The following is a 14,692-nucleotide window of genomic DNA, read 5'->3' as shown; positions in this document are numbered from 1 at the left end:
TATAAAAATATATGAATTTAATTCATATTATTTTTCAATTTAGAAAAACTTAACCAATAAATAATATATATATATATATATATATATATATATATATATATATGTGTGTGTGTGTGTGTGTGTGTGTGTGTGTGTGTGTGTGTGTGTGTTTGTGTGTGTGTGAACAAATATACTACTTAATATAATAAATTCTTGGACCCAAGTTTTAAAGTATGCAAAAAAAATGAAACCTTAATGAACATTTATATAGAACTTTAATAAAGATTAAAGTCTTGAAAAAATAAAACCTTAAATATTTACTATATGATATGTATATCAATCGTTATGCCATGGAATCGTGTTCACCATTCATGGTGAACACGGTTCCAACGGTGTTAGTACACCGTTATCTTTCTTTTTCTTTCTTTCTTTTTTTTTTTAATTAATTGCGTGACTTTTTTAGGCAAATTTCAGTTGCTTAAAGCAGATATTCATTCATATGCTGATATACTACCTAATAATGAACTACTACATATTCTGATATACTACATACATGGTCACTAAATCCAGCCTTAGATGTAATTACAAATAGTACCCTCCAGCATCCTTCTTAGCTTTAGGTAATAAGGAATGTTGATATGATTTTCCGAAACATAAACATTACATTAGTATACTGTACAAAGGAATAATTAACAATCAACTCCGAACTCCTCATGCCTAATGGATGTACAGAATTAATCCTGCAAAAAGTATCAAAAAAAAAAAAGACAAAAGTACAAAAAAGAATATGTAATTCTATAACATTATATAGAAGTTGCAGTTGAAAGAGTTTAAAATCATATCTTATCACCAAAATAATGGTGCTATAAGTAGCAGCATTTCAAAACCAATAACATTCATAACACTGCAACAATGCTACAGTGAAAAAGCTGTCCATCCTGATCATCAGATTCATATATGATTAACCTTAGCTTTAATCATATAACCTGAAACAGTTTACATAAAAGAACAAAGAAAAAAAATGATATATTTACCTTTGGTTCATGAAACAGGCATTCTAAACTTTTACTTGTTTGACTTCCTCTAACATCTGGAACTTCAAGTTGATCCTAGCTTCAATGAATCAATCTCCTCTCCAAACAAACATAAACCATAATTAAAAGTGAGCTCCCCGTCCCACACAAGGGATGGGACCAATGCCTTAAACTAAGAGATCCAAATCTACCTAACCACCCTTACGGAATAGCACTCAAAATTCATTCCGTGAACCAAACGTGCAGTAAGTGAATTGAAATTAAATCAAATAAGTATGAAGAATATTCAGTAGTTAAAAAGATTATAGCTTAGAGTGCATAGCGGAATAAATGTATGTGTAATAATTAATGATGATGGAATAAATTAACCCAGGTGGATCAAAGTAATTAAACCAATAATTAAAAGAATAAATAACAAAGATAAAGTGCCGGATAGGTAAGATAAAGATTTGTATTAGGACTTGTGTAAGATGATTACAATAGAGATTGTGATGATGTCTTAACAAGACAAATGGTGGAATTTATACTATGTTTGCCTAGTAACCGCCCTTGAGAAAAGGTGAGTGGTTAGTGCCATTTTAACGACGTCCGCACACTCCACCCAGCCTCGTGGTTGGGCCTTGACCAGCCGAGGCCGAGTGTTGAGCTCGGCCTCAAGGCCTTGAGGCCAGCCATAGAGCCAGCCTTGAGTCCTAGAGGTTGAGCATTAAGCTCGGCCTTGGGACCTCGAGGCCAACCGTGGAGCCGTCCTTGAGCCCAGAAGCTGAGCACTGAGCTCGACCTTGGGGCCTTGAAGCCAAACATAGGGCCATCCTTCGGTTCATGAGGCCATGACCCTTGGGGCCGACCTCGGAGGTTAGCTCAGATTTCCTTGACCCATTTCCTAATGTCCGTTTGCTCTGAACCCGTTCCAATATATCCATCAAATGTGTTAGAAAATTTCAAATGATTATGAACATTAAATCATGCAAGATGCGCCAACTACCATGTAATGTGATGACATCTCGGTTACCATTCCAAATGGGTGGTTATAGGTTCGAAGTCCAGTACTGCCTTTTAAAGAATCATGAGTATTCTTAAAAAAAATCATTCAAGATGTAAAGCAATAAAGTAAAATAGAGAGCAAGGATGTTTATAGTGATCTCCATAACGAATATGTTGGTCCCGGTGAGGGTTAAGAACGAGTCTAGAGGGGTGGGGGGCGAATAGACTCGTTGGATTTTGCAAATTTAATTTCTTCACGAATGGTTAAGTCTACCCAAGGGGTAAGGTTAACAAATCGGTCAGAGTTTTAGATGCGCAGTGGAAAGAAGTGGGTGAGAACATGAGTGGGTGGGTGAATTCATGCTTCACCTTCCACACTTTAGAAAAGTGGTGTGAGGTGGGGATATGGGGTGGAATGAATATGGCTATCAAGCATACATGTGACCAGTACAATACAAAATAACAACCACGCCCTTTCCACACTTTAGAAGTGCAAATAAGGTGCAGTTTCCACACTTTACGAACAAAGCAATGGGGTACCACAAACCAATAGTAGAGGGGAAGGATAAATATTCCTTGAAGGCAAGACAACTTCCCCCTTTTTGTCAATTCTCAAACTTCGGCCCCAACCGATCACATCATCCCATGTATCAAGATTAAAAAACGGTTTTCACAATCATCAGTGGTGCATGAAAGGGTTCACAACCAAAAGTATCAATGCAAGCGATGTTAAGGGAAAGACTATTGAAAAACTAATCAAAGAAAAAATAAAAGAAACATTTTTTTTAAAAAAAGTAAAATCTAGAAATCCTGGGGTGTCTCCCAAGAGCGCCACGTTTAACGTCTTTAGCCGACGTGAATGAAACATGGAAAACAAAAACAAGATGTAACAATATAGCAAATCAAAGAGACTACAAGGCTTAAAAGAAAAAAAAAAAAGAATAAAATTTCTAAAATGGGAAGTGTATGGGAAAATAAAACATGAAAGTAAAGCACTAAAATAAAAGATAAAGCGGGACAATCAACCGTCAAATCACGGAAACAATGGAAGAAGAGTGAAGGAATATTTCACAGCCCACACTGCCTTTCCCAGTCACGAACGTGAACGAGGTCGTGACCAAGATTCAGGCCCTGTCACGATCGTGGGGAGTTCATGACCGGGAATCAAACCGGGTCACGACCGTTCCCACGTTCGTGGGGAGGGTCCTGAAAATTTATCCCAACTTTTTTTTTTTTTCACAATTTCCCCTACGGTGTTCCATCTAAGTATGCCCCAGCACAAAGATAACTCAAGTACAAAAATACAAAAATAACAAAACAAATGTAAAATCTAATGAAAACACATTTTTTCATTTTTTTTCCTTGGGTTGCCTCCCAAGAAGCGCCACATTTTATGTCTTGGCTAGACACAACGTCCCCCATGCATTGAAACACACAAGGGTTGGGACCTTGCCATGCGTCCCATCCACATTGGCTTGAGATATTCCCCTAAGTGTCGGGCATTCTCAAACACATCCACAATAACAAAGTGCACAATTTCCTTCAAAAGCAAGCAAGGGATGGAATCAAGAATTAAACTCACTCCCTCAAGTATGTTTATGCACTCTCTCTTTCATTTCCTTTTCACTTCCTCCCTCATTATTTTTATCACACAAAGCACTCATATAAACACACACCCAATTATTTTCAATTTCCACTTTACACTCTCTTTTTCCATTCTCCCTCTTTTCTTTATCACTCATATTTTCAACTCCTTCACCTTCCCCAATCTCATCTACATCATATCCAACCATTCTACCCTCAACCTCCTTGACTACATCAACATTGTTGCCAAAAGTGGCAACTTCAAGAACTTCTAAAGCACCCTCTTCATCACCACCAACAATCACCTCATCCCCCCAATCAAAGTCCTCACAATCATAAAATACATCATAAGAACAAAAGGAGATATTATCACAATTACCAATAGAATCATCCTCTGAAGAATCAAGAGAAACATTATCAAAAGCATCAAGAGAATTATTACAAGACTCAAGGGAGTCATCTTCACAAAAAGCACAAGTATTATTATCACAAAATTGAACACATGTATTTTCAAATATAGTGACACAATTAGTAGGATCAAGAAATTTACCACATATAGAATCAATGGTGTCACCATTTGGCTTTTAATCTTCCCACACTACCTCAATTTCGTCATCACATTCACTTTCATTCTCTACCCCTTTTTTATTTTCCAACGCATTAGCAGTGTTTCTCTTGACTTGCAACTCAACATTCGAATCACCACAACCTCTCAATTGCGGGAATAACCAATCACACAATGCAATTGAAGCACAATCCTAATCCGTTTTTCTCTTATTTGTCTTCTATTTCTTCAAAGCTATTCATTCCTTGTTTCGTAACAATCAACTCTTTGCTCAACCTTACTTGAATCGAGTCACTCAAAGTCAAATCAACCTCACCGTACCTTTTTCCAGAACTTCCAAGTTGTCATTCCTTGAGTACGACACTCGGTGTGGTTCTCACTCCCCATTTTATATCCCTTCGTTCATCTTCACGGCCCTTACACACCTAATCTTTTGACAATGCTTATAAAAGAGAACCGTAACAAAAAAAAAAAAAAAAAAAAGATTTTGTCAAAATGACGCCATTAGTGGGTAATGGCAAACGGTAGCTTGAGCTTTTGAGACATTGAGGAAGTACACCCTTTGAAACTCAATTTCAAGTTTCTTTTCTTTTCTTTACAAATGTGGTTACTTCTAGCCAAGAGTGAATGCATTTGAAGGTTCCCCACCTACAGAACACATGAATAACAACATTAGACTCGATGAAGGAATACCTTGATATGCGGTAGGAAGGAATGCAATGGATAATGCACAAGGAGAAGGACACATGAGGACTATAGTGGAGTACATGACTCCAGAAGTTTCTATGCATAATTCCATCTACATTCAACCTATGGAAGGGATTAATTTCACCATCCACCCCTCAGTTATTAATCTGGTACAAAATAATCTGTTTAGTGGATCACCTTCGGAGGACCTGCATACCCATATGACTAGATTCATTAGATCTTGTAGCACGTTTAGGCCGAATGGAGTCCTGGATGACATCATTCGCTTGACCTTGTTCCCCTTTTCCGTTATCGAAGAAGCGGCAACCTAGTTAGACTCTCAGGACAATGAGCATTTCACATCATGGAGACAACTGCATCGGGAGTTTATGAATGAATTTTTCTCGCTTACAAAGACAATGAAGATGCACAAACAAGTGCAGGACTTTAAACAAAGATCGACCAAGTCGTTAGGAGAAGCGTGGAGAAGGTTTATGACGATGCGCAGACAACGCCCACCCGATTTGCTGCATCCCCAGGATGTGATTAGTTCATTTTATGGAGGCCTAACTGATGAAAGTAAAATGCTTTTGGACTCATCTTCCAGTGGAGCTTTTGTGTCGTCATCGCCTACTGATGCTGAAACACTGATTGAAAGAATTTCTTCTAACACCTCCTTTTGGTATAATAGAAGAGATAATAAAGTAGGGATGTACGAAGTGTTTGAGAACGTAGCCCACGATGCGAAAGTTGAGGCTATGAGCCATGAAATTAAGAAGCTGCAAGGTATGATTAAGAAAATAGAAGCAAAAAATCAACAGCGTATGACCCTTGCCTTATACTGCAATATTTGCGGAGGGGTACATGACGCGGCTATATGCACTTCGTCGAGCGGAACAGAAATATAGATGAAATAACCTATGTTCAAGGACAGCGAGGAAACGCAAGGTAATTATGGTTGGAAACCCACTCAAGTATGGAACCATGGAGGTCCATCACAAGGGAAACCTCAGAACATGCAAGGCAATAGACCTGCCTATGGCCAGAGTAAAGAAAGAGGTTCAATCACCTATAGCCCCACATTCTGGAGGAGGTAACAATGTTCTCTACCGACCACCACATGTTTCCCAAACCGATTTGCAACCCTATCAACCGGATATGAGAGAATCCAATGAAAAATTATCCCGAGCAATTCAAGAGCTAAAAAACGACAGAGTTCTACTAAAATAGGAGATCACTCAAGAATATAGAAAGGATTTGGCTGCCATGAGGCAAGATACACAAACCTCAATAAAAAATATGGAAATTCAAATTGCACAACTAGTTAAGTTGATAACTGAAAGACCATCAGGGTCATTACCAAGCACGATGGAGAACAATTCGAAGGAAAGAGTTAATGCAATATCAGTTCGTCTGGAACCTGAGAAAGAAGACATCAACAAGAAATCGAAAAAATCTGCTAGAGGTAAAGAGGTTGTGGAAACTACTGACCCGGGGGAAGCAAAGGCAGACACCAAACCGGTAACGTCTCGCTACCGCGCTCAAATTCCTTTCCCAAAAAGAATGTTGAACATGGCCGAGTTAGAATAGCGAGGTAAGTTTAATGCCTTACTAAGAAAACTTCATATTAACATGCTTGTTTTGCACATACTTAGAGAGTTACCTACGTTAACTTGTCACTTAAAAGAGCTAGCTAAGCACAAGAAAGAGATTCACCATGAATCTCAGGTCCACCTTAGTGTGGAATGTTCAGAGGCTCTTGAAAAGGGATGCCCCAAAAAGAAAGGTGACCCTAGTGCATTTGTTGTACATTGTGCGAAAGAAAGGTGACCCTAGTGCATTTTTTGTACATTGTGCGATAAAAGATCTTTCATTTGACAATGCATTGGCTGATCTAGGTGCTTCTATTAATGTCATGTCTTACTAATATGACCGTCCAACTTGCCGACGGATCCACTCGGTATCCGAGGGGCATTGCAGAGGACGTATTAGTTCGGATAAAAGATTTTGTGATACTTGTGGATTTTGTGATATTAGATGTTGGCCCAGAAAGCAAGAATGTGCCGTTGATTTTTGGTAGGCCATTTTTGGCCACCTGCCGAGCTATAATCGATGTAGGTACGGGTAAGCTTACCTGCGCATTGATGATGAAGAAGCCAAATTTGGCACGACTATCAAAGAGAACAATCAAAAGAAGGCAGCAAAATCAAAGAAGAACTCGAAGACTAAGGCAAGTTGCTCAGGTAAAGCAAGAAAGTTTGTCTGGAAAAAGAAATGGGTTTGTATGCAGTCAACTGGTGCTGAAAACGACTAAAGAAATCAAGAGGGGTACATTGGGCTAAGACGTTAAAAGCAGCACTACTTGGGAGGCAACCTAAGATTTTACTTTAAGTTCATTTCTTTACTTTTGTTTTTCTTGAATAATTGCAAACTTTAATTTTTGAATAAATTTTTCTTCGAGAACTAACCTATAACAGGAATTCATGAGATTATACTGGGAATATAAGGGCAAAGGACGAGCAAAGGAGACCAAGCCGAAGTAGACCCGTGATCACGCGTAACACACGGTGTAAAAGGGAATTATTTCCTAATTACGCATGGTATTACGTCGTGACCACGGTGTATTGGGAATTAAAAAGAAGACAGCATCCGTGAGGGAAGATTATTTCCCAATTACGCACACTGTCACGCCGTGACAGTGGCGTAATTAGGGAGTCGAACAAGCATAAACCCTACGGCTTTCTCCTAATTTTTTTTTCTTTTATGTGTTGTCTTCTTCCCCAACCAAACTTAGCACTCCTTATTCCCCATTTACGCGAAAGAAAGCTCCATTACGCAAGGTTCACTACACTCTTCATCATTTCTTCCATTTTTGAGCATTAGTTGCAAGAACACTCTAGCTCTCCCTCAAGGTAATCTCTAAAATCTCCATTGTTATCCTTTTTATCAAGCTTTTCTCTCTTACAAGTTTTGCATGGAGGAGTATGTTCTGTTGATTTATTTGCATAAATAATGCCATAGAATGCTGTTATGTACTCTTGAGAACACTTTCATGGTATAAAGTTTGTATATGCCACATTGCATTATTGTTGAAACCCATTTGGGAATTTGAAACCCTAGCATGAATGCTATGGAAAATTGGGTTTTCTTGATATTATTATGAAAGAATGAAATTTATGAATGAAAAGTGCAATTAGATGCTAATATAATTCACATATGCTTTTAGTTGGATTTTAGAACATTTACATTGCAAAATTCTGTGTTCAAGTATGCAAGAAATTGGGATATGTTGACTTTGACCATTAATTTGGAATTGTTTGCCTATGTTTCTTGCTTAAATATGTGATATCAATGATAATGTCAAATTGGTTGTCAACAATGTGTGCTTGTTTATAAAGTATGGAAAACATGATATTAAAAGGGGGTTGGATATCCGAAATTGTACATAACAAAGTGGAGAAATTTAGGCAAAAATATTTAAAATTTGTATTGTTTACCTTGTGGGTTAATTGCTAAATTGTTTTGAGAATGAGCAAACATGAGTTGTTTTTGAAATAGTTGCTAAGGAAGTTAGTGAATTATTACATGATGATCTCTTGAAAATCTTAATTGGTTATTTATGGCGCATATGCTAATGTGAATGGAATAAGGATATTACTCATTAATAGAATCTGTTCTAGGGGAAAACAAATGCTTTGTATATGACATACACTTGTTGATATAAAGAAATGAGACTTCAATTTACAGGATATCATGCTACGTACCAAGAAATTAGCTACGAAGGAGAAGCCCGAAAGGCCTAATGAAGGAGGATCTAGCCAAAATCCCAATGTAAACCCCAATGTTGACTCTGATGAGGACGAGGATTGGGAAGAAGGAATTGAGCGTGAACTGAATCTGACCTCCACGGGCAGCAAGAAGGCAATGGGACTGCGCAAGAAACCAGTCATTGGCGACAAGTTTATCGATATGTCTTTGTTGGATCATTACGGCTGCACGGAAGAGGTTACTCGACTTATGTCCCATTACCAGTGGTCCAAAGTCTTCGGATGGAGAGGAGCCACACCCCATTAATCTATGAGTTCATAGCCTCTACGTCATTCATCAAGGAAAGAGATTAGAGGAACACTTTTGTTACCTTCAAGCTCTTTAACAGGCTTTATTATTTTTCTGTAAATCAGCTTGGGGTATATCTGGGACTACACACGGAGGAAGAACATAGAAGCATCGCATACCTACAAAGTTCAACGGGATTTTGTATGTGAGAATGAGGCAGAGGAATATTGGAAGGAAATATCTGGCAACACAGTTCCATGGATTCCAGGGAAGAGCAATGAGGCTCATATTGTTAGGAATGAGCTTAAGATAGTATGGATTATCTTGGCTAGCACTTTTGGGGGTCGGACATCTAATGTGCACAGGTTTTATAAGGGTGGCCGCTTTTACCTGAGGAGCATGGATCGAGGTGAGTACATCAACATGGGTCTCGTCATCAAGAAATGGTTGTCCACTCAGCATCATACCAGAGTGGCTAATGTGTTCATTGGCCCACTATTGACTCGGTTATGTGAGGGTTTAGGACTAGATAGAAAGTTGGGACGAGATATTGTGTTAGCTGAAATGGAGCCTCTTACTCGACTGGACATCGAGCGAGCTAGGATCAATGAGGCAGCGGAAGACGAGAGAGGTAACAAGCAAGAGGAAATGCCACAAGCATCGAATGCCCCGTTTGAGATTCCTGAGCATCATGGCCCCGTATATAGCTAGGATTCACTTCGTAGGTTCCAGTATAGCTTGCACTTGGAACAAACAGCCAGGAATGATGCCCGCTGGGATGCCCTCCAGGCCCACATGGATGCTAGATTCGGTGGCCTACAGACCTACGTTGACGCCCGTTTCAACGCACAGTTTCCCCAGCCAGCGTAAGGCCCTGGTTATGATCCTGCAAATTTATGAATGTCTCATTTGGTTCCCGAACTCGACTGACTCCATGGATTTCTAAACTTATTGTTCTCGATTTTCGAAGCTTAGACTATAGGTACCCTACGCGTGCGGTGCCGACTTTATTTCTTTTACTTTTTACGCACTTTATTCTACCCGCACTTTACTTTTAATTGCACTTTTAATCTGCTTTTTAGACTGCCTTTCATGCTTTGAATAAGTGGTTAAACTCGTCCTTATCTATCTTTTAAGCCTATCTATCTGAATGCCCAGGTTATGTGCTTAACAGGAACAAACTATAATAAGTACTTTAAAGTTAGTTTTTTATCACTATTCTTATAGCCCTTTAAGTTTAAATATATGCAATTTACAGTAGACATTTATAGACCTTGAGTTTTAGAGGTGTAAAGTATTTGGAGTTAGATGTCTTTCCTTGTTTTTATAGTCTTTTAGGTTCACATTAATAGACTTTAGAGAACAAACTTATGCACTTGAAGTTTTAATAATATTCACCTTAAGGTACTATGTAACAATTTTCTTATAGTCTTTTAAGTACAGAGTTATGCACTTCACATAATAGTTATATGCACTTAAAGGTTTAATGATTTGCACCATGAGGAACTAAAAATAGATTGATGAACAAACATAATGAAATGTGCAGCAGAGTATGTTTGGTGAGATTGTTAAACTAACCTGTTAGTTTGGTAGGTTGCATCAAATGAAACTACATCTCCAAATACTTCACAATTTTTTCTTGAAATTGGATCTGCCCAAAAAATCCTATACTGCTGCTCATCCTCATCAACATCATGGGCAAAAGTAAAAGTTGGACAAGCCTCATTCTTCTTAAAAAGATTACGCACAACCATTTCTTCATCAGCACCCAATATGTATGCTTTGATCTCCCTTTTGAAGTTCTTAAAGTCAATAATTGTTGCAATGTTATAGTAATCTCCAGCCATTTCCCTATATAATGTAAATGATTTTGATGTTCCAATATTTTCTCTTGCACAATTTGCAATGAACTTTTGTTGTCTAACATCCAGACTTCTATTGACCTTTAGGAATTGCTTTGAAAGTTCTTATTTCATGCAATGATTATGGCGTTCTTCAAATACTGTGACTTCATAACCAGAATTCCACACAATTCTAGCTCTGCAACTAATCGTATTTGAAACTCTTTGCCTCTTTTGGAAGGAAGAACTTGTAACTTCATCTCCATTTGATGCAGAATGGGTGTTTTGAGTAGTAGTGTTCTTATACCCTTCTCTACTACAAACCATATACTTTGTAACCACTACCCCATCCTTAGATTTTACAATAGAACTAAAGCGTATATCGAAGCCAACTTTAGAAGCATAGTTCTTATAAAACTTTATAACAGCATCTAAAGAATTAAAGGTCATACCAATTGAAGGTTTGCTATCAGCTTTACAATAAGGGATCCAATATTGAGTGCCTGGAGATATAGTCAATGAACATCCAACTCCTTCGCTACTGGAATTTGTGTCAGAGATATTGATGTTTTCTCCAAAGTTGAAGCCATTCAGTAATGACTCTAAAACTGGAACATTTAAAACATCAAGTAAGTATATGGATTTAATTATTGGAGTGCTAAGTGTGGTGTGAAAAAAAAAAAAGATTAGCATTCTAGTGAATCATTTTGTAATTAGAGTGCATATTTTTTTGTCTTCAAGTGCACACTTTGTAGCCTTCGAGTGCATGGTTTAGTATCTACAAGTGCATAATTAAACTTTTACCGAAATTTTCCTTTTATTCTATTTTTTCCCCATTTGCCTTGTAGTGATGAACTTTATGCCTTCTAGTGCTCAATGTCAAGCCTACAAGTGCTCAATGTCAAGCCTACAAGTGCATGTTTTCTTGCTAATATGTATTAGAAAATGAAAAAAAAAAATAGAATTCTAGTAATCATTTTGTATTTAAAGTGCATATTTTTTGCCTTCAAGTGCATGAATTCGTATCTAGAAGTGCATAATTAAAATTTTCTCGAATTTTCCCTTTTATTCTATTTTTTTCCCTTTGCCTTGTAGTGCTAAATTTTATGCCTTCAAGTGCTCAACTTCAAGCCTACAAGTGCATGTTTTCTCACTAATATGTATTAGAAAACAAAGAAAACAAAAACAAAAACAAACAAACAAAAAAAACATTCCAATGAATCCTTTTGTACGTATAGTAGAGTGCATATTTTTAGCCTTCAAGAGCACATTGTGTAGCCTTCGAGTGCATGATTTATTTTCTACAAGTGCATAGTTAAATTTTTTTCGAATTTTCCCTATTATTCTATTTTTTTCCCCTTTGCCTTGTAGTGCTAAAATTTATGCCTTCAAGTGATCAATTTCAAGCCTACAGGTGCATGTTTGTCTTGCTAATATGTATTAGAAAACATTAAAAAAAAATTACATTCCAGTGAATCCTTTTGTACGTAGAGTGCATATTTTTAGCCTTATTGCACATTGTGTAGCCTTCGAGTGCATGATTTATTGTCTACAAGTGCATAATTAAATTTTTTTGAACTTTCCCTTTTATTCTATTTTTCTCCTTTGCCTTGTAGTGCTGAATTTTATTCCTTCAAGTGATCAATTTCAAGCCTACAAGTGCATGTTTATCTCGCTGATATGTATTAGAAAACATTAAAAAAAAATAGCATTCCAGTGAACCCTTTTGTACGTAGAGTGCATATTTTTAGTCTTCAAGTGCACATTGTGTAACCTTCGATTGCATAATTTATTGTCTACAAGTGCATAATTAAATTTTACATTCCTAGTGTATCATGAATTTCCTTCAAGTGCATGTTTCACTTACTACAAGTACATAACTGTGATGAAAATCAATACTATATGAATATGATTGCAAAAATTGTACAATGTAGACGGATTCATAATTGAAAGAATACAAGAATGATTTCAATGATCAAATATACCTTCATCCATTATGTTGATCAAAAACATGCAATTGAAGTGATTATCTCTTTGTAATTGTTGAATTCGTAAAGATTATGTTCACAATTGCTTGATTCTAAAATTTGAAATTGATTAAATTGTTCTTTGTTTGTGTGAAGCGAAACAGAGATCGCGGATCAGAACAAGTTTTGTTTTGAAGAGGCAGGTCTATGGCGGTTAACAAGAATAGAATTGGAAAGTAATGAAAAAGACTCTATTGCCCTTATTAGCGCATCCGAAATTAATTTTATGCCAATCTATACCGTTTGATCAATGCAAATCCAAAGGCCATTATTCAACTCTATTTTTTACGCGGCTAATGCTTTGCATAGGATCCCAAACATATATATATATATATATATATATATATATATATATATATATATATATGTGTGTGTGTGTGTGTGTGTGTGTGTGTGTGTGTGTGTGTGTGTCTGTGTGTGTGTGTGTGTGTGTGTGTGTGTGTGTGTCTGTGTGTGTGTGTGTGTGTGTGTGTGTGTGTGTGTGTGTGTGTGTGTGTGTGTGTGCGTGCGTGCGTGCGTGCGTGCGTGCGTGCGTGCGTGTGTATTAAGAGCATTTGATCTTAAATGAAACACTAATTACTAATTTTAGTTGAATATTGTAATCGTTTATGATTGTGTTGAAGATCATGTATTAAATTTAGTCTTTTCAATAATTGTTGCATCTTTTTGTGCCTTACAGTGCACATTTTTGCCTTCCAGTGCATATTATTATGCCTTCCGGTGCACATTGTTGTAGATCGTTAATGACGAATTTTTTTAAAAGATGAGTTGATCTAAGGCTGATATTCATTCGCATCACCACACATGCGGCCTTCACCGCACGACAACCTAAGCCTATATAAAAGGTTATGCAAGTTGTGTAGGCAGCTTGGAAGGGCAAACCAAAATTATGTTTGTGGGCCCATAAACGTTTTATTATATAATTATTGTTTGTCGGCTGGTCCATAATTATTGTTTGTCGGCTGGTCCACGCAATAACTATTGTTATTTATCGGCATGCATGTTGTATGAAATATTGTACCCAACAATCAATTGGTGTATTATAATGTTTGGTTTGGTTAAAATATTGAAATTAGAACAATAATGATAATCAAATATTTGGTAATGATAATAGGTTTAAGTAGAATGAATCTTTTTGTGTCATAATAAATATGAATTGGATTCAAAATAAATAAATAAAACACACACACACACACACACACACACACACACACACACACATATATATATATATATATATATATATATATATTAAAATCACATTCTTTTTAACTTAAAATCACATATTTAATGTATGAACAATGACCTTTAAATTTTTTTTATTCTTTTCTTCTTTATTTTTGATTTCATTGCTCAAAAGTATGGACTAGAAGGTTAATGAATTACAAAAGAATTTAAATCTAATAGCAGGATAATAAAAATAGGCACAAAAATAACATAATTATGAGTATCAAATTTCATTGTATACCAAACACCTGCTAAATGATAGTGTATAGGTATTAATAATACTTATTATATGAAAATAAAAAACACACATTGTAAGCTTCACACCCACATCTAATCAGTTATTGGCTAATATTACTAAGGGTACGTTTGAAAACCAGAAAAATGACTTTTGAAAAATGTTTTCCGAGTTTTCAGTGTTTGGATGCAACAGGAAAATCCTATCAACGGAAAATGTTTTCCGTTGACTGAGGAAAACGAAGCCATTTTGGCGGAAAATGACTTCCGCCAAAATTTGGGGGAAGTCATTTTCCACCAGAATGTTTAAACATACAATTCTACTCATTTTTTTTTTCAGAAAATAAACTAAACACACCAAGTTTTTCAAAATGCAACCAAATACAGGAAAAGAAAATGTTTTCTGAAAAATGAGTAATTTTCCAGAAAACATTTTCCAGAAGTCATTTTTCTTCTTTCCAAACGGACCCTAAA

Source organism: Ipomoea nil, unplaced genomic scaffold (genome assembly GCF_001879475.1).
Source record: "Ipomoea nil cultivar Tokyo-kokei standard unplaced genomic scaffold, Asagao_1.1 scaffold2845, whole genome shotgun sequence".
Lineage (NCBI taxonomy): Eukaryota > Viridiplantae > Streptophyta > Magnoliopsida > Solanales > Convolvulaceae > Ipomoea > Ipomoea nil.
The sequence above is the reverse complement of the archived record's forward strand: the minus strand, read 5'-3'. Positions refer to the sequence as shown.